At 38.8% G+C, this 21854-nt stretch overlaps 1 long non-coding RNA gene across 3 annotated transcripts in view; it reads left to right on the forward strand.

The window, feature by feature from the left end:
- The window catches only part of LOC109144676, a 114208-nt gene extending 95153 nt beyond the window's left edge, over positions 1–19055 (forward strand). For all 3 annotated transcript variants that reach the window (XR_005603931.1, XR_005603932.1, XR_002045572.3), the window contains one exon: positions 13657–19055. This is a non-coding gene — a long non-coding RNA (uncharacterized LOC109144676). The remainder of the gene's footprint in view (positions 1–13656) is intronic.
- Positions 19056–21854: the final 2799 nt, after the last annotated feature.

The raw sequence follows: 21854 nt of genomic DNA on the forward strand, positions 1-21854 counted from the left end.
TATCTAAGCCTATCTAAATAAGTGTATTTCAGGTCAAGCAGTAAAAGATTCTCACACTGAAACTTCACCACTTCAGGCCTGTTTTTATGTTCACCCAAGATACAGCCAGTTTATTTAGGGAAGAATTATTTATCTGCCAGGTTGCAAAGCAAATGAAAAATAAATTCACACACACTGAACTTTAGATAAGCCATGCTCTAAAGGTACTATTGGTGTAGCCTGAATAACAAAAATGTGACATTTAGTTGAGAACTAATGGGACAAACACTAATGAAAAAAATCTACTCATTTATTTAATATTCATCTGTATTCCTCATGGATCAATTTCAATGTCTGAAACTACAATAATAGTGACAGCAGTGCTCATTCATTCTAGCAAGGAAATGACCTCTGAGGACCTTGAATTCTGTTTTATGTCCCTGGAGTTTAAGAGCACTTATGCCACTCTTATTTAGGGTGTCTGCTGAAAACAAAATGAGATTTGACAGGTAGGACAAATGTTATAGTGTCTGCATGACATTTAGTTTGATTATGAAATGAGTGTTGGAGAATTAAGAATCAGCATCACAGCTCTGCATATTAGTGGAGAAGAGTACAGGACACTAAAAGTATAAAGACCCTGCCACAATGAGAAGACTCCAATCCCTGCGTGCTGGTTTGGAGAAACATTGAGCATGGCAGACGCTGATCAGTAAGACACATTTAAGGTCTAATATAATTATGCCTCAGATTTCAGTGCTCTCCAGTAGTATCACATAAATGGGGAACATCACAGTGACAATTTAAGTTGCTATGTGAGAGGACTTCACGTATAAAGAAACAATGGGAAAAGGGAAAAAAATTGTGTTTTTTAACATTGGTAGTGGGGCATCTTATCTGACTTAACAAAACAATAGTCAAACTGCTGAGATGGAACTACTGGACCAATCTAAAAGTATTTGTCTTCTTTACAAAAATTAAAGAACTCAGAAAATTTGTTGCCTTATGAATTCTGGTAAATTTCAGTTTATATTTTACATTATTTGTCCTCAAAATAAGAGATTTATACTAACCCAGAAATATCTTTGCTTAACTACTGCCTGAAGTACATACATATTGTCATTAAAAGCACAGAATTCACAAGATGGTTAGACACAGGGTTCCAATTCAAACAATTTTTTCTCCATTCAGTAGACCTGATGTGTTTGGGCTGTGGAATCTACCACCCGGTGCTGGTGTCACACAGAGCTGGAATGGCAAAAGCTTTCTATATCATTAGCAAAAATGTTATAATTTCACTGATGACAACTTCATACTAAAAATCAGCTTTTCTGATGCTCCTGTATGATAAAGCCTCATATCAACCATGATTTCTTATGTCTATCAAATGCCCAGAGTCTATTCTTGTGTATACTTTCATTTGACCATAAGGCAGTAAATGAGACCAGAAATCACTCACATTTGCAGGAGAACATGATGTTATTAGGAAAAGAGAAGAAACAAAATTGAGCCATTAGACTCAGGAGTGATGAATGCTACCCTGCCAAACACCGTGCCAATCTCCTTGCCAATGCCAGATGGTTTCCTTAGGAGGCTGTTCAATAGTCTCAGAAACCTCTGAGATTGCTGTCAATCAGGCCAAATTTTAATTTGCATTTTCATCCTGCTATTTTTATGTAGAGCTTTATGCTCATATACTCTCTGGAAGTTTTTTTAAAAAATCCCTTCTGAACATCTAACTCCATGCATCACAAATCATCTGGTTTCAGTATTCAACCTGATTCTAGACACTTTTCACGTTACATTGCATTATTTAAACAAGAGACACACTTAAATCACACATTCAGGTAAGGAGTTCAGCTATTTTTAACACAGCAAAGTTAAACTACTTCTTCCAATAGCACTGAGGATCAGCAAGTCAGCCTGCAGAACTCTGAGTTACCTCTGACATCCCAGTGCTTTCATATTTAGGAAATGGGCTGAGAATAAGATTGATCACTGATTTTGCATTTTAGCAACTGTGTAAAATTATGCGTCTCACATTTATTTAATGGACTGGAAAGTCTGCTGCACTTTATCAAGACTGCTAACAAACCCTAGCTGTATATCAGGAATCCAGAATATTTAATAGCTGCAGAGTTTAAAAGTAAGTCACAGTTTTCTTTGATATGATTTTTTATCACCAATTTTTTTGTCAATGTGTACATGAAAAATCTGTCATTTACCATCTGTTAGCCACATACTTTTTTTTCTTCCCAGAAGAGTTCTTTGTTGTAAGACTTTCTGTATCTTCTTAATTTTTTTGAGAAGACATGAAGTCTTCTTGCCCTAAATGTTACAGCAAGCAGAGTAGCATGAATATCATTCAGTGTATTTTTAGAGGCACTCAGTGCAAAGGAAGGTGTTCTAAAGAACATAATCCAAAGAGGCAAATTGAAGAACTATTGGGTGGGGACCCAGTCTGTAAGATAAAAAAGAAATACATTAGGAATCATATGGCTGCAACATATACAACTAAAAGAAATGGAACGAGAACTCATCTCTACACCCAAAACTAGAAAAAGTTTATCCCAAGTATTGTGTCTTAGGCCTTTCCCCACTTCAGATGCTCTGTCAAAGCATTGATTCATCTTATCAGTGTAAATATTATCTGAACATCTCTCTCCCAGTCATTGCTTTTCTATGATCAGCATGAAGCAGAACTGTATCAGACTCAGGTAAGGCTGCCACATCCCTACATGCATTTTCACACATGCTGGTTATTAAATACTTCACACTTCCACAAAATCTGAAGGAAAAAATGAAGTTTAACTTGAAAGTTCCATTATCCAATACTTTGTTTGAAGGGGTAAAGTTTGAGAAACAGAGATTTTTTTTCATTGGGCAGGCAGAAAATTTATAAAAATAAAACAGGTGGTTCCATGAAATTTCATTTGACATGATACAGGTGAAGCATGAGAGTGCACAGCAAATACTTTAAGAGATACCATTTCTATCTTTCATTTTCTGACACACAGTAATCTGTCCTGACTTGCACAATGTCCTTGCTTGCATCCTTGTCCATGTTATCTGCACAACACTTCCTTGACAGCATACTTACCAGGAATTCTTGTCAATTCAAAATGCACATGTCCATAAGACCTTCCTTTATTGAAACCTATAGCCAAGAAAAGTTGATACTATTGAAAATTTCAGATTAGTAGCCCTTCTGTTGATTAATGGTTGCTTCTATTGTACTCTTATAATAAAATTAGATAAAATTCCTTATGCTATTACTTGTACAGGCAAATACAATATCATACTTTTCTTAGAAAAGGATCAATCATTGTTCTTGTAAATTACATAAAGCATCAGTGAGGGTGGTTGTGACTGCAAATGTACACACACCACTTATGTTGAAGTAACTGAAGCATAAAACAAATTGAACCAATCCCATAGAAGGCAGAAAGTTACCTCCTTTGTGAACAAACACCCCATGAGAAAAAATCACAGTTTTGCCTTACTGCAGAGAAAAGGGTCAAGAAAGAAATGAATTTGTGATATTTTTAGCATAGAACTGAAACATAAATCATGAAGAAAACTTTACCAAGTTTTAGGAGTCTTTCCTCATTTTTTAATACATAATTTTCTAGATAGTACAAATAGCACTTTTTTTTTGCACAAAGCAGAAAAGCTAAGAGAGAGCCGCTGAAATTTTCAAAACACTGCAACTGTTTAGATAAATTCTGATATTTATGATTTGAACAGCTGTACCAGAGAAGTCACAGGATGCACTAGCTAGGAGGTTCCTGCAAGCTTCCTTCAGGTGAGGCAGGCAGTAACATCACTTTTATGAATAATTCATGCTGCATAATTGTCTTTCAGGTTTCTGTCAGAAATACTAATTACATTGTTATTATAGTGCCAAAAGGGTAATTAAAAATTTATTACTGTAACAGTCCAATTTTCTCCAAAGCAATGGCTAAAGATCAAGTCAAGTTCTCGGTTTCTTGTTGGTGCACTTAAACTGCAGAAATGTAAACCAGAGAATGTCATGCATCTATGGCAAGTGTTTTAAATAACCTGCGTGGATCTTTGTTTTCTGTAGACCTGCTGTGCTTAGTCACTTGGTTAAACAATTTTAACATTGAAACCAAGGGAGGAAGGTAGCATTTCATTTGAACAGACAATAACAGATTCCATGCTTTCAGAGGGAGGTGTAGCATATAAAATCTCTGCCGACACAGTTACACAATCCTTTCTGAGCTTATGAAAGTATCACTCAGTCACTTGATTAGCTGTCGGATGCAGTAATCAGTTCCTTAAAAGTTTATGAACAGTAAATCAAATCACTAAGAATATTCAATGCTAATTTGGCAAGTTTCCGTATTCCTACCACTGGAAAAAAAGAGAAAAACAATAAAGGAAGTGGGATAGTGCCACACTCAGGTGCCACACAAGAATGCTTCGTGTTATACATTTGTTTGTTCTAGGGTTGATAAGAGTGACCAAAAAAATCAGAAAAGATAGCAATTCAGGAAGATTGTTAGGATCACAATGGAGAGAACTTGGAATAAGCTTCAATATTTGCAGTAATTTGTAAACAAATAACCTTTAATTTACAATTGTTTTTTAGTAGACCACAATGAGTTTTTGTAAAATTACCTCAATATTTAATTTCATAAAGCTAAACATAAATCTTGATATTAGGCAGGGGGGAGAAATGAAAAAGAAGAAATAAAATTAAATAAACCAGGTATAATTCTTTTACTGAACCAGCAGCCTATGATATCTGTAGGAAAAGATCAGAAAAGTTAAGAAATCTTTTTAATACACAGGAAGTATAGAAAGAGATTATGAAATTGCAAAAGCAAACTGTTTAAAAATTTGATCATTGTTGCCATATTTTAAAACAGATGGAATGTCTGTCACTTGCCTGGCATTTATTTAAGTAATACATTGCATCCTAATAAATTTGCTGTCAGAAAGCAAATTCATCCATAGAGGGCTATTCACTGAAGACATCTTAGATATAAAAACATATAAAACAAGAGAAGTCGGGAGTCAGTTTAGTATCAAGGATCTAAATCTCTCTTTGAAAGAATTCTCTAGAAATCTGCAGGATAAAGCAACTGATTACAACATAATCTACTCGAATATGTACACAAGTTATATTTCTATTTTCAGTTATAAAATGTAACACCATTCTGACACAGGTTCAAAGAATCCAAATAGAATTGTATTTTATTCTATTATCTCCATTGATATTGATGTTGTCTCTCAGAGTTCCGAACTCAGATACTTGAGGTATATCCCAGAAATGTCTTTCCTCTGACTATCTTCAGCAATACTGAAATTTGTGAATGTTAAATAAAAAAAAATTATCGGTAATTAGGATTTGTTTAGTTTTGGGCTGACACATTATTTTTGGTGTCTAAGACAAAAATAAAATTAAAATCCCACAACAGAAAATTCTGGCCAGCAAGAGAGGTGAAACTAATACTACTAGCTCAGAACACTGAAATAAAATCTGGTGGATGAAAGACAATTAATTATTGTCTATTGATGTGTTGCTGAGTACATCATTATAGCACATTAGCATTTTTTAAACCCTTTCAGTCACTTGTCCAAACAATATTCTTGGGAGACAGCATCTCACTGGGATGAGAAATACATCATTAAGAAAAACCATTACATTTCCATCTATTTTCAGAAGCATGAATACAGTCAGAGGCCTTGCTGTCAGTGGTAATTTTAGTAGTTATTACTCATGGCACTGCAGCAAGGCAATACCCATACCTCTTTCCCCTGACACTTTCTATCTGCAGTTTCAAAGAAAACACCAGAAGTGTTCCCTGTGCAAGCCTGTGTTTCTTCTGTAATTTTCGCCCATGTGACCAGCATTACCATCACTCAGCCAAGTTTCCACCACCTGTTTATAACAATACCACTGCTTTCTAAGTCTTTGCTGCAGGCTGATGGTACTCGTTCTGAAATAGATCAGCAAAGAAGTCACCAGCTAAAACAAAGAAGCCACACTTTGCATGATAAGAGAGCACTGGATTTCCATTTTAAGAACTGCAGTTGCTATTAGATGTGAACTATTTTAGTCTAATATGTGAAATACTTTTCACAGTTGAATACTAAGGAAGGAAATTTCTTCATTAGTAGCTAAAAGACACATCAGGATGCGAATGAACACTTAACCAAAAAGGACAATATCACTTTAGTTTTATTGCGAAGAGAAATACTCCCTTAGTGTCTAGTTTAAAATTTTCCCTTGGTTTTATTCTAGGTCTTTTGTTCACCGCAGTTCCTTTAATTTAAAGACTAGGAATTTTTTTCCCCTATACAATAGCATTGCATCATTAGCTTATGGCTATATTGACAACAGTGCCAGTTTGCTTGTTCAAAAATAATTGTATTTACCCCTTGATACACCAAACAGTAAAAGCATAAGAAAAATAAAACACTACAGTATAATTCACAGGTTTTGGTTAGACGTGCATAATTAAATGCTATAACTAGAGACAACCATTGGCTTCATCATCCTGGTAATGATGTGGAAACCATGATATGTGAAAGCATTGGGAAAATTCATGGAGGACTGTCTCCTGTGGAAGGGACCCCATGCTGGAATGGGGGAAGAGTGTGAGGAGTCCTCTCCCAGAGGAGGAAGAGACAGCAGAGACAAGGTATTATTAACTGACTGCAATCCCCATTCCCATCCTCCCGTACTGCTGGAGGAGAGGAGGTAGAGAATCAGGAACAAAGATAAGCCCAGGAAGAAGCGGGGGATGGGAGGAAGGTGATAGCAAAAATGTTAATTCAATTTCTACTGTAACTGTGAGCTTTTACTAGAAAGACACTATGACTGGGAACTTGTAGCAGAGAAGACACTGTCTGTGGACCTCTGGTAGAGAAGCAAGGCATGCAGAAGTTGTTCTCCAAGAAAGGATATTGGAACATCTGGCTTAGGAATGTAGATACAGCCAAAACAAGGACTGAGTTTTAGAACTTGGGGAACATGGGGAGGGGTTTTATGGTAATGACCGAATTATAATATGCATGTAGTGACTGTATGTTAGCAACGCACTTGTAAGAATTGGGGGGCATGTTAGGAGGAGTGGTCCCCATATCCTTCCAGGTGCCTGAATAAATCATGCCTCTTTAACACAAAAAAATGGTGTTAAGGAGTCTTACTCCAGGTTCCAGAGATTTGGTCACAAAGGTCCTTTAATATTTGGCTTTGTTTCTCATTATCCTACTCTGATTTGATTGACAGTAAATTAAACTTCCCAAGTTAAAATTTCCCAAGTTTAAGCCTATTTTTCCTTTGATGGTAATTGGTGAGTGATTCCTCCCTGTCCCTCTCTCAGCCCATGATCTTTCATTAAATTTTCTCTACCCTGTCCAGCCGAGGAGGGGAGTGATAGAGGAGCTTGCGTAGGCACCTAGTGGCCAGCCAGGGTCAGCCCACCACAGGCAATAGGTGCCATAAAGAACAAAAACCGAGAGGAAGACACAGGCAAGAAAATGGTAAGAAAAAATAATTTGTTATGCTTCATGGTAATGTTACCATCATTATCAACTTCATTAAATTTTGTTAAGCAGGTTCAAAGAGACACAGTACAAAAATGTATGAGTGTAAAGGCAGACAGAAAATAAGCAGAATAAAAATGCCAGAAGGATGAATGATCAGGGACAAATAAAATTTAAACAATGATTCTTTATTTTTGCCAGTACTGCAACAGCCAGAAGCCTGACCCAGATATCTCAAAGTTAGGCACATGCTGCGTGAGAAACAGCTGAGAAGACCCCTTAGGCTTCTTCTCTAAGAAAAAAATTTGTCATACATATTTTATGCCTTGAACAAAACCCAGCACATCTTTCTTCCTTTGACAGCATGCCCAGAAACTGACCAGTCCATAGACACCTAAGGCAAAAGAGGGGAGGGAGGCGATGGAAAGGATGCGGAGAGGAGAGGAGATGGAAAGGATGCGGAGAGGGAGGGGAGGGGAGGGAAGGGGAGGGGAGGGGAGGGGAGGGGAGGGGAGGGGAGGGGAGGGGAGGGGAGGGGAGGGAGGGGAGGGGAGGGGAGGGGAGAACAGAAGAGAACAGAAGAGAGATCTCTAACTGTCCTAATTTTTTTTTTTGCATATTGCATGTCACCAGATTTTTCAGCCAAATCCATCCAACTGTCTGTTATGTTTTGTTAGATTTACGAAAGTGCTGTAGGCCATCGGAATAACAAAGTACATTTTGCAGATATCAGGCATCTCCACTTGAAAGGACTCAGTTCTTGAAATTCAGCCTTTCAGACACGCGTATAGAAAGAAATTGCTGGCACAAAATCTTTGATGTCCAAAGAGAGATAATTTCTGCATTTACCATGATTAAGCTCATTTATAGCTATATATAATGTATGTATACACAATTTCAAAAAACATTCCTGGCTTTTTGTGTCTGCTCTTGTTCTGTTCAGTTACTTGAATAAACACTGTATCACAGGGAAAAAAATATTCATGTTAAACCAAATCAGGATCAAAGTGGTTTATTCATTTATTATTGACATGTAATTAACTGGCAATCAGTCAGCTACACTTTTGAGATCAGTGTCAGCAATGTAACTCATGAACCACATATCAGGAGCCTTTCAGAAAATGCTGATAAACATCCCCAGTCTCTGAGCACCCCTCTGTCACTAATCCCAGGAAGTGCAATTGTTGGGGAAGATGAAACAGGAAAGCCTTGTAAATATGATTGCCTGACAAAAGATTTTGGGAATATGAAAACTACAGGTGACATCGAAATGAAAACCACTTTTGAAATACCAAGTCTTAGTTACTGAACAACTGGAAAACAATGGTATGGCCGACTGAAGGTAATCCCCTCTTCATTGAACAATACCCTCTGCTTGCAAGCAGGTCCAAGGGTCAGAGCAGACCCTACTAGCTCAGCAGAAGGGGTCCAAAGAGTAGTTTTTAGAAGTTAAGATGTAACACTCTATGGTAATAGAAGAACTCTTATAGGCTGTATGTAAATACTATAGGATTTGTATCTTGTATTAGATTGGTTAGTGACAATTAGAATATTCAGTACAGAAGATGATTTATTGTATTGTAACCAGGACTTCAGACAATTCCATTCTATTCCTCTCTTGCTCTTACTCTTGCTCTTACTCTTGCTCTTACTCTTACTACTTCTTCTTCACTCTCCTTGCTCTTACACTCTCTCTCTCTCTCTCTCTCACCCGCTTACTCTCTTGCTCTCTTGGGCCTGCTCAGAGCTGAGTCTGGCAGCTCTGAGCAGTGCCCCTATACCCACGCCTTTGCAATAAACTGCCTGTGTCCCAAGATCAGACTATAGAGATCTCTCGTCTCCGACCGTCCGTAACCTACATGCAATACCCTGCAGCCCCTCTGGAGAAGCCCCCAGGTGATGGAGGCTCGTCCCTCCTGAGATCCCCGGCTGCAGACCCCCCTGGGGTGGAGCTGCCCTGAGAGCTCCCAGCCAGCACCCCAGCACGGGTCCTTCTTCCTGCCCCAGCACCTGGACCAGGCAGACAGGAGGAGAGGCTGCTCGTGGCACCCCTGGGAGGGCAGAGGCCAGGACACCCCTGGGTGACTTGTGTGGTGTCAAACTGAGCTCTGATGGCATCTGCTCCTGCAGCACCATCCCTGCTGCCACTGCTGCCCTCGTGCTTCTCCTAGACCTCTCTTTGGCTCACTCTTTTTTTTTAGGTCAGGGATTGCTTTAATTCCGTAAATGCTGTTTAATCCAGCCAAAAGTCACAATCTCCAGCCTGACCAGTTTTGGGCCAACACCCCCACAGTGTGTGTGATTTAAATACACCACACTGTCTGAGACTGTCACATTCCTACCTGTTCTGCTGTTGGTTTGCCAAATGTAGGTGCTGTGAAGACTCTGCAAGTGTGCAACAAAATTCCCATCAGTTTCAAAGAAAATTGGTAGTATTTCTGGATCATGGAGTCCAGTCTATGCTGCTTCATTTACTACATGGAATAATCTCTTTAGTACAGATAAATATTTGAATACTATTCTCAACAGAAGTTTTGGAGGCAAAAAGAACTGCAAAATGAACTTTCTTTTCATTAATATGTATAACTTTTCATTAATATATACAACAGGATATGAAAGTTTACTCTTTTTCCTAATGAAAATACAATGATTCTTTGTAGATTGAAATGTGACATTCAACCATTTTTCTTCACTTGAGTATATTTCATACACATCTAAATAAATTGGAATGGAGAAGAAAATTCAGTTTGTCTTTTGTTTGATCAGTGATGAGATTCTCATTAAAAAATTAAGGCTTTAAAATGGAAGAGAATAGTTTAAGGTTTGGGTGCTACTAAGTTCTTCTTTCATGCAACGTTTTAGTTTATATACATATAAAAAGACTAAACTACAAACAAGAAATTGGATAAACAGAGATATATTGTTTTCCTTTGGTTTCATGCCCATCCAATATAGCAAGCAAAACAGAACTCAACATCAGAATTTTAGAGGTTCACTAAGAACATGCAAGTCTTTGAACTTGTCTAGCATCAGCACACAGTGCCAAGAAAATAAAACACTCTCTGGGGCAGCGACATTGTCACAGTCATATTCACTGTTTTGAGGGATTACTTTTTAACCATTTGTAAATCACTGAGTAGTACCAGCAGACCTAGCTTGTTTTCTCATTAATTAAGCTAGTGCATGAAATCTATGCATCGAACCAAAGGACAGTGTAGTGTGTTGGCCTTGGCTGGACACCAAACGCCCACCAAAGCTGCTCTATCTCTCCCCTCCTCAGCTGGGCAGGAGAGAGAAAATAAAATGAAAGGCTTGGCAGTTGAGAAAAAACAGGGATGGGTCACTCACCAATTACCATTATGGGCAAAATAGGCTCTACTTGGAGAAATTAACTGAATTTATTGCAAATCAAACCAGAGAAGGATAATGAGAAACAAAACCCAAATTTTAAACACCTTTCCCCCAACCCTCCATTCTTCCCTGGCTCAGCTTCACTCCCAATTCTCTACCTCCTCTTTTTTCAGGACCACAGGGGGACAGGAATGGGGGCTGTGGTCAGTTCATGTTTTCTCTGCTGTTCCTTTTTTCTCTTCCTCTTCCCCTGCTCCACTCTGGGGTGCCTTTCACAACAGCCCTCCACGAACTTCTCCAATTAAGTCCTTCCATTGGGCTGAAGTTCTGAAGGGCTCCAGTGCGGATCCCTTCCACAGGGTGCCATCCTTCAGGAACAGACTGCTAGTGGACAGCTGGAAGGACAGCAAGCGGTGTCATCTCCTTCTGTGGCGGGAAAGGCTTCTCATTTGTATGCATGGCTGCCATGGAGTCAAGTTGCAGTCCCTCAGGGATAGCTCTGGGGGTGCTGCCTGTGGGGAAGGTTTGAAGTCTCTGGGGAGGGACACTAACAAAGGACTGTTAAGTTTATTGTTAAAAACTGTAATCAAGAACTTATTTAATAAAGGAGTGACCTGACCAACACAACTTAATCACTGATTTTCAACATAACCACCAAACTTGGCAATCAGAAAAGATGTGAGCAGTAATCACCATCAAACATAACTAGGGGAGATAAACAATTTTAACAGGGAATAACAAGTTTCAACAACAATTATCAACCCTTTTTTAACCACTTAAATGACTATTTTTAATTATCTTAATTAATTAAACCTGCAAAATCTAAACATTCAACCATGCAAAAGCCAACTGCATCATTTCATGAATAACAGGTTTAGAGCTGGACATGCTTCAGTAGTCTCATGCCTAAGGTGAGGATGACAAAACTTGGGGAGCAGGATGTACTACTTACTGATAGTGGACACAGTGAATGCCAAATTTACAGGCAGAACTCCCAAGGTGAGGAAGAAAGTCATAAAGCCAACTCAGCAACTGTGCCAATATCATCTCTCTCTGGGTAAAAGATAATTCTAGCAGGAGGAGATCACAACTGCTTACTCACAGCCTACTGACCCAAGAAAACCACCAACTCTGAGCATGCAGATTAATTGGTATAAAAAGCAAGGGAATCTTTTAACCGACAGAATATAGAATACTAATTAATAAGAACCATATAACTTGTAGTCAGTGAACACTACTGCATTTGCCAAAATGTATAAACACAATGAAAAGTTGTGATAGTCATTGTGCTGGCTTTACGGATTAGCCACCCAGCACCCCTTTCTGTGCAGGACTGTACATAAAGCAGATACATCAACTCTGTGTGGGGATTGACTACCTGCACATGGGTTAAAAGAACCCATTTTGGGAAAACAGCTTTGCTGAGGATGCATTAATAAAACATGCTCTTTTTCCAACCATTTTTACCTGTGTGTGGCCCATCCTGGGAGCAAGGTGGGTGCAGGCAAGAGACCAGAGGTTTGAAATTCAACACTGCGTGGTTGCTGCGGCTCGGCAAGTCACCAATTACCACTTCACCCACGAGAGCAACAAATCATAGAGGGCAATATAAGGAAGAAACTCCTGGATAAATGACCTGCTGAACTCAGGCCATCAGTCAACAACCACTAGACCTTTAAAGAAGGAAAGAATAAAACAAGAGTGAAATAGGACATCACTGAATTTGCTCTGTCTTTAAAAAGTCAAGCTTTTCCATGAGTTTCTGAAATTAATTTTTCAATTTTGGCTAGTGAAAAAGATAGAGTATACAGACACTTTTTACTAGAACAAGACTCCTTTAGTGACACTGTTTCAGCATATTGCAAATCAAGAAGAATATAAACCTACCACAGCCCAGTAAATAGTGAAGTCCCAAATTCAGGCAGAAAATTGTATGCAGACTTCCTGGATATTATTTTAGGTTAGGCAAAAATGACTGCTGCAATGAGTTATTGGACTCAGGATGAAAGATATGTTTATGCCCTAAATCACAGCCATCTGATATGTGTATGTGGGTAAACTACATACATGCAGCTGGAAAAGGGACTTATCATTCGTGAAAAAAAGTTTCACCCTTGAGGCACTAGGAAGATCTGAAAGCAGTCTTCAATAGTTAAGCTCTTTTTCATCTCAATTCTTTACTCAACTTATACAAAGAATGATCCAAACATTTAGACAGCTGTGGATTTTCTTGATGAAAATCATGTATTACAAGAAAAAGATCCTCAAAGGATGATGCTTAAACCTGATTTATTTACTTCATTTACTTATAATTCATATTTCAAACATGTTTCCATAAAGATGAATCCATTTTTACAAAGACGAAAGCAAACATCTATCACAAAGTATCTAATTTAAAGCACAAGCCTGATTCCCCTTTACCTCATTCTTTATAAAACACAAAGCTGTTTAGTTAAAACAGCACTGTTAGTGCTGTTGTGATGGTTCCTTGACTAATGAGATATTTGTGCTTATCTATTGCTCTCTTCAATTACCTGAAATCAGAGGTACATGTCGCAGTGATATTATTGGTACAAAGGCTACTTCTTACTCTTCATTACAAAGAGCTACTAAAAAAAAACCTGGGAGAGTTATGTTTGTCTCATTATGCACTGTATTTAAATATGTATTCAAATAGATACAAAGTTTGGTTCCGTTTTCGATCCTAGATTCTGAAAAAGTTCCTTCTTGGCAACAAAGCCTGTAATTATTTTCTTCCATTTACACTATTCCTTACCTTTATTAATTTCTATATATTTTCCACAGACTTAATGAAGTCCTGGCTTCTACAGGTGAACCGGATGTCACTGATTTTTCTTCACAAGTGAGTTTGTACCAATTTTCTACATGCATAAAATGTGAAGGATATTTGACTGCCTGAATTGCTTCAAAAAACAATAGAATACATCTGACGGAGTTAGTCTGTGTTTTTCTGTTTATATACTTCTGCGTTTCAAATTTTAGAAATGTGATGAGGTTGGACAACATTATTTCAAAATACTATTGATTCTTTAAATCAGTTTCTACGTTTTTGGGGTTTTTTTGTAATAGGAAAAATACTGGAATTTATACTCTGTTCATATTGTCATTTTTATTGCAAACTTTGACACAGAACTTCTACACAGGTAACAGATATCACACAGGAAATGGGAGTAATGCTTCCTGCCTGGACATTTCAGCAGACCTTCTTTTTTTTTTGCTTTTAAATTTTGCGTAAGAAGGCAGAAGTACTAGGCAGATGGCCTTCTGCTCAGTTGTAGTAATCACCCAAGCTTGTCAGGCAGTGTTGGGAAGGAAGTCAGGTAGGTAGAGAAGTGGCTTGATATCACTTCCCTTGTACTTCTTTTCTTAGACAACACATCTACAAATTATTTAGAAGACCTAAGAAGTACTTATAATTTGGTCAAACCTGACTAAAGCAGAATCTTGTTGCATAGAAATAAATACCCTGTAACTGAAGACAGAATTATGTTAAATCATAACAACTAAGCCCACTGAATAAAGTTATGCTAATATTATGAAATCTTTCTGGTAAAAACCATGTCTTTATAGGAGTTCGTTCATTAAATAAGCACCAGATGTCATATCACATGAAAAACATTCTAACACTGATGTTTGTTATAGATACCTGTTTTGATTAATATTTCCTCCCTGACTATTCCCCTTTTTCCTCCAGTTCTCTTCTTTTTCTACTCCTCAAAGAGAATATTCCAGGTATTCCTCTGGGTAGATTCTGTGGCCAGCAGTCTAAAAGATTAACATACAAACAGCCAGAACAAAAGCATTGCTACCATTGCTACTTAATTACAGCTCATTTACTCCCGGTTTCTCATCTTGCATTCATTGCAGTGCAGAAACCAAGCAGTCAGAAGAACAGAGACTCTTTAATACATCAGGCTCATGCACTTTCCTTTTCCAGTTTTAGTCTCTGTCCTTTAGAAATAACTTTGAAGCAGTAGCTTTGATGCAGATCAAAGTGAAGACTATTGCACAAGCCTCAGAAGTATTAGGTTCCCAGCATTCCTTCTCTATTTTTGCAAATTTTTGCAGATTTTTGCAGATTTTTGCAGAGCTTCAATCAACGACTTTTTGCTGAAGGAAGAAGGACTCGTGTTTACAAGTATATTGAGAACAAGTTACACATAGTAATTTGCACAAACTATTTCACACTACAGAGTTTCACTTAGTTATCCATATTCAAGCATTCACTATGATTGTGTTCTTCTTCTTCCTAGGATCTCTGCACATATTTCTCTCCTATTACCATTACAGATTGGTTTACTGAATTGTGAAGTTAGTGCAATCTTCTGGAAGGCTACATTCTCCTTAACATTACCATGTACTAATTAATTGCTCTTCAAAGCCTATAGGTTTCTGTTGCTTTAAAGGAATTGGTAGATTGCACAATGTTCTCACACAGAATTTAAAGTAGGAAAAAGTGGGGAAGCAAAGGTAAACTGCAACATACCAAGATAAGGCATTACCATCCATGGAGACCTGTATACATAATGCATCTGTTAAGGAAGATGATAAAATACAAGATTTGTCTGGAGACTTATACTCAAGGGTATAAGGACACTGAGACAAGGAGGAGGCTGAGACTGTATTCTGAAGATGTTCTTATCAATTGGTCACCTAGAAATAAGGATTTTTCTTTAAAACAACAAGCAGCTTTGGTTTGTTGCATGCTTTCATAGGATATGCAATGCTTATACTACTATTGATACTGAAGCAACCTTGTATAGTTACTGGCAAACATTTGGTTCTCATTACACTCACAAAACTCCCCATGTTTAATCCTTTCCACAGCAAGGAAAAGACCTTAGTTTTCATTATACTCAAATTTCTTTTGAAGTATTTTCTCATGTGCAGTGTTGTCTGAAATCACAGCTTCAGCAAAGTCCTCCTTAACAGAGGATGTTAAGTAAGATGCCAAAACATGTGTTTGCATAAACTTCACCTGCTAGAATTGCATGACTTAGAGGTTATGGATCAGAAGAACAAAATACTTCTCTTTAATAAAGGATGGTGAAAATTCATGCATATCTGTGTTCCTCTTCACATTCCAGCATAGCTGGGAATCTGGACAGACATTCGTTGCTTCCCTTCACTGGTTGTCACTCTGCAGCTGAATTTTTGCTGTGACTAAGGTCACTACTTGTAGAGTTTCAGCCCAAGAATTTCCATACCCTCATGCAATGCTGGCTCATCAAAGTTCCTTGGCTGTTCTGTCAGAGAAATATGATCCAAAGATGCTTCTTTAATATAAAACTGCTCCATCTCAGGGCCATCCTGAACAAGCCCAGCTCACAAACAAGCCTCTTCTGGGGTTCTACCCATCAACAGGAACCCCAATTTAAGCTGAGCCACACATGATCTAGACTCAGAGCTCATTAACTCATTAATTGTTTGCTAGTTGTAACTAGTGTGCTTCCTGTACAATTTGAGCCAATAAAAATGAAAAAAAACACCAAGTCTTTCTCATTATTTTAAAATTGTGGAAATGAGATGATCTCTCAACTTTTTCCCCCTTGATGGGAAAACATTTTCAGCAAAACATTCACTTTATTTAGAAAAGCACAGCAGATTTCTTTATTCAAACCCACATTTCCTTGTTGCTGTTAGAAAAACACATTTTTTCCTTGACAAGTTTTATTCCAGGTAGTGTGTTAGTCTGTCTGTTGAAGCACACAACAGATATTGCCCACACAGTACCTCTTCATGAAGATGAAGGCAATGGCTTATAATAACTTGCCTGACCATGAAAGCACACAGTGTGTCTGGATTAAAACCAAGTTCCTCTGAAACACTTGACAAATTATAGCTAGATCTCAAGTTGGTAACTCCATTAAAAGGAAGGTTAGATTTTAAGGATATAAAAACTTCAGAAGTTAAAAATAGTACACAGAAAGTTAAAATCTGAGAGAAACACAGCAGTGTGTTATTTTTTGTTGAAGTCCTTGATCCTGTGTGTGAAGGAAGTATCACACACGCAAATTTTGCGCAGTGTTTGTCACTAACAGTTTCCAATCTAATTGCTAGTTTTAAAATACTTTTTAAAAATACTTTCAGCAGTGTAATCTTTTCCATCCCATCCCGCCCCTGTGATGAGCATTGGTATAAACAAATTATATAGACCCAGATTAGGAGCCAGGTCTGCTCCCTTGTAGCAGAGACTCTTTGCAGTGTCAGAATGACCAGAAATTGTGACTTGAAATCTACACTTAATAACTTTGGCTGTTCAGATCACTTTTAAAACTGGTATTTGTAACTGACCTGTATCTGTCTTAACCTGGAAGTGTCTTAACTATTTAAATTGTAAACCAAATCCCTCGTAATACGGCAGGTAATAAATGGTCTCAGAGATACTCAAAGCCATTTGTAAACACTTTCTCCCTCAAGGGTTCAGGCTGTGTTTTGGCTAGCAGCATGAAGACACAGCATTATAAAAGCATAACTCAGCTCTTCTGAACGTTAGGGTATGGTTTATGTCGCTTCAGATATCACCTGAGTTCTGCTTGTCAGATTTATCTATTTCTTTTAATATGGTTTCTCTGTTCTCCATTTCATACAGCTCTGGTTATGAAACTAATTTTTTTCCTAAAATTCTCAGCAGCTTATTTCTATAAAGAATATATATTACTGAAGTGAAGCTTAGGGACATTAGGAAAGGCTATCTGTGATTTCAATTGATTCGTTTCTTTGCTAGGTTCATTGATAACTTTCACTATGCACTGGGAAGTATTTTATTTCCTAGTGCAGTACTGAGTTGTAAGACCATATTTAACTGACCTTTGAAATGTGAAGATTATGGGGCTTTAGGACCCAGGTTGCCAGTTTTTTTCTGTGTTCTCTTCATAGTGATACAATTCTTGAAAATTTTTCATCTGTTCCTCCAAGATGACTGGAGTAAACAGAGCCCACTGGAAATGTAGGTAGTAGGAATGCAAACAAGTCCCACACAGAAGCATAACTCTTCGGAGCACATGATATGCCACACTGGAATGGAGTGTCATCCATTCTGGAGTGGTAAGGAGAGAGCAGTAGTTTTATAAAACAAGAAGTACGCTTGTTTGACAGGTTATGTGCTAAATATCCCACTGCCTGAACTTCAGAAGAAGAGGAATACTCCTCTGAGAGTGTTTTGAAAGTCAAGAATGGCCAGACCTATCCTTTAACCTAAAATAAGGAAGAGAGGAGTATTCACTGTTATCCATTTTTGCAACTTTTTACACCTTAAAGGCTTTACAGTAAATGTGGATATATTTAGTCTCTCTTTAAGCCACAGGTCTTTGAAATCTAAAGTTTCACATGGTCGTTTTCTGTGTTTACTGGCTAATCTGTATTTTGGTAAGTATTATATTCCACTTCAAAATTTCCTTCATAGGTAGATACTCTCTTCAGCTGCAGTCTGTGGAATTTGCCGCAGGAGCCATATAGCAGACACAGATTTTTTTCATTTAATGAATACTGAAAGTGGAATGGTTGAGTCTCAAAGTGGGGCTCACCGACAAGGTTTTAACGGCAGGACAGCTCCAGTGAGCCCACTAAGTTTGAATATCACATTGATTTACTCGTCTCATTACAAATCTAGGGACTAACTAGTAGCCTTAGGCACTCTGTTCAAAATACAGAACTTAATATTTATAATCTGTTCTCAGTACTTTAATTTTACTGAAAATTCCTAGGTTTGAATAAAATTCAGAAAGTACAGAAGGGTATTTCCAAACGGTAGTACCTCTTCCTGTCTCTTTGCTAGTCCACAAGGAAAATAATTGTATTTTTTCTCTCAGTGTTAAAAGTCTCCCAAACCCTCTTCATGCTTCTAAATACTAACATAAGCTGATCTGGTTTTTGATAAACCTACAGTCAGGAGACCAGAACAAGAACCAAGCTGCCCTTGATCCTTTTCTCTGGTGAAAACACTATAGAGCCAAAATAATGTGGTAAGAAAGATAGAGATTTTACTCTCCTGCTTTTGCTGCTATTACAGTGACACCTGCTGTCGTGTTCTGCCTTTTTAAGTTAGAAAAGCCTAAGAACATGATAAAAGTGGCAGCCTCAGAATAAAAACCTTTACAATCATTCCAATTAATTGTAAAAATTAAACTGGGACAAAGTGCATTATGCAGTCTGGCTCACATACACTTTCAGGTGTGGTGCATTGACCCTGGCTGGATGCCAGGTGTTCACTAAAGTCAGAGGGAAGGGAAGGGAAGGGAAGGGAAGGGAAGGGAAGGGAAGGGAAGGGAAGGGAAGGGAAGGGAAGGGAAGGGAAGGGAAGGGAAGGGAAGGGAAGGGAAGGGAAGGGAAGGGAAGGGAAGGGAAGGGAAGGGAAGGGAAGGGAAGGGAAGGGAAGGGAAGGGAAGGGAAGGGAAGGGAAGGGAAGGGAAGGGAAGGGAAGGGAAGGGCTGAAGGCTGTATGGGGCCCAGCTTTAGCTTAATAATCCTGCCTGAAATAGGGAAACAATAAGCCTACTGAAATAGGAACAAAAACGAGTTTGACAAATGAGTAGATTTTTGTCCCCTTACAGGCAACACAATTTTACATGCTATCTGCATTTTCAAAGTTTTTGTGGCCAGATCACCAGATTAATTGAACTGGCTTTCCACATACCTGTGGTATATACTGCTGTCTTCTATGCTTAACTCAGTAAAGAATCAGTTTAACTGTTTCTGTAAAGCAGAGGGTAAAAAAAAAATAAATAAAGCAGCTCACAAGGGCAAGATAAATCCTCACTTATTATCTCCTTTAATAAGAGGCTTCATTTCCAGCCATAATGCGAGCAGGGGAAGAAGTAAATTTCTCTCCCATGTGACAGCATGAAATTGGTGTGACTGGCAATCTAATAGAAGAGGAATTGCACAGGAATACATACTCATATTTATGTTGTCAATTTGAGTGAAGGGAGAAAAACACCTCATCTTGAGCAACAGGGAGAATTCGCGGGGAGAAAAACATTCCTGCTGGTAGGATCCTGAGCATTTTTCTGGAGAGTTGATGCTCTCCATAAAATTAAAAAAAAAAAAAAAATTCAAATAAATTAACAAATAAAAAATCAGTAATTGATGCTAAGTTGGAGATTCGCCGAGAGCAGAAGCAGCGGTCTGCCTGGGGCTATCGTTTCACGGACCGTGGCCTCGCAGTCAGGTGGTGTCAGCAGCATTTAACTCATTTAACTACGGCACACGCAAAACCAGCTGCGAAAGCCGCCACCTCCAGCCCAGGCAGGGGTGTCTGGCCCCACAGAGCCGGGTCCTGTGCTGACAGCGGGTGGCTGTGCGCGGAACAGCATCGGGCTCAGCCGGCAGGCACGGACACCTCCGCAGTGCAGCGCCGAGGGAGCCCTGCCCGAGGGTCCCGCAGCGGCGCCTCCTGCGCGGGGCCCCAGCGCATATCCCACCCGCAGCACCGGGCTGCCCCACACACACCTCCGGCCTCAGGCAGAAACCTGTGCGCGGCCTCAGGAGATGGAGAGCTCTGCCAGCCTGGAGAAGGCACGTCCCGTCCCGGACACCCGTGCGGCTGGGCTCTTCCCCACGGCTTGAGCAGGGCTAGAGCCATTGGGGCTGGTTGGTGCTCCCGGGTCCCGATACAGGCCCGCTGTCCGGCCGGTCTTGCCTCAACACAGCACATCGCACTTGCTCACTAGCACAGCCTCACCGGTAGATTCTCTCCGCGTGGATACATCACCACAGTCCTGAACAGAGGGCTGTTTTTGCAGATGCAGTCAGCAGTCCTTGCCCACCCTTGCCCACCCAGCAAAGGAGATGCTGCAGACAGAAGTACGGAAGTACAGACTTGAAGTAACTGTCAGCTTATTTTGCAATGTGAGATTTTTAAGAAGCTAATGACAGTAAGCTGGAAAATGCACGATTTTTCTGGATTTCCTCCAATGTGGTAAAGCCATTCAGGGAGATACTTGATTCGGACAAAGCCCAACATACCTTTAATGAGGTGAGTTCACCATTCTCAGCACAATACAGAGCAGAATGAATAGCAAGAGCTAATAAGATAAATAATGTCCTGGGATAGCAAAGAATCCAACACTGGAAGGACTAAGTCTTAAAATTTGGCTATTTGAGATATTACTGAAGACTCACTAACCCAAAAGCAAAAGGAAGTTTGTGCTGTACTATTCTGGCAAAAGTAATAAATTAAATTCTAGTTCAGTATCTCTTTTAAACACAGAATAAAGACTAGTAAGCCTTTATCTGAAGTGAAATTTCAGTGCAATAAAAAATTAACCACTGAAAAGAAAAACACAGCAAGTAGGAAAGTAATATTTATTCTTATATTTAAGATCAAAATTTTAATAGTTGCCTCAAATTGAATCCAAATAGTGACTGACATGTTACGGCACAAAACCCTGTATCAAGTTAGAGAATTACGACATTTGCTCTCATGGACATATCCCACCAAGATATTGGTTACCAAGTCCATCATCTGCACTGATGTATTACATGTTATCTCTATAGAGCTGGCAACACAGACATCATGGACTTAGCATGTGTGTAAATTGTTGTGTGCAGAGACAAACATACACTTGTTAGCCGTTTTGTGTCAATAAAGAAGGCTAGAGTGGGCAAATACATAGCCAGTCAAAAGAAAATTCTTTAAAAACAAGGATGTTAAAAGGAGCTATTAATGTCATTTATATATCTCACCTTTGCTGACTAATTTTGAAGTGAAGGGGTAAAACCAATGAGCTCCCAAACTACTTCTCTTACAGTAGAACCAGTAAATTTGTATCCAAACACCAAAATCATATTAGCGAGGTAAGTGGAAGTGAAGACTGTTCACAGCCCAGGGCGATGCTTGTAGTTACTGCTGCAAACTCTTGAGTCTGCTGTTAGCAATAAGCAATAAGCTAGAATTTTATGCTAGTTCTGGGAGTTTTTGTTGTTTGTTGGGGTTTTTTTCTAAATTCTTTAAATAAATACTTGACTTCAAAAGACTTTCA

Source organism: Corvus cornix, chromosome Z (assembly GCF_000738735.6).
Source record: "Corvus cornix cornix isolate S_Up_H32 chromosome Z, ASM73873v5, whole genome shotgun sequence".
NCBI lineage: Eukaryota > Metazoa > Chordata > Aves > Passeriformes > Corvidae > Corvus > Corvus cornix.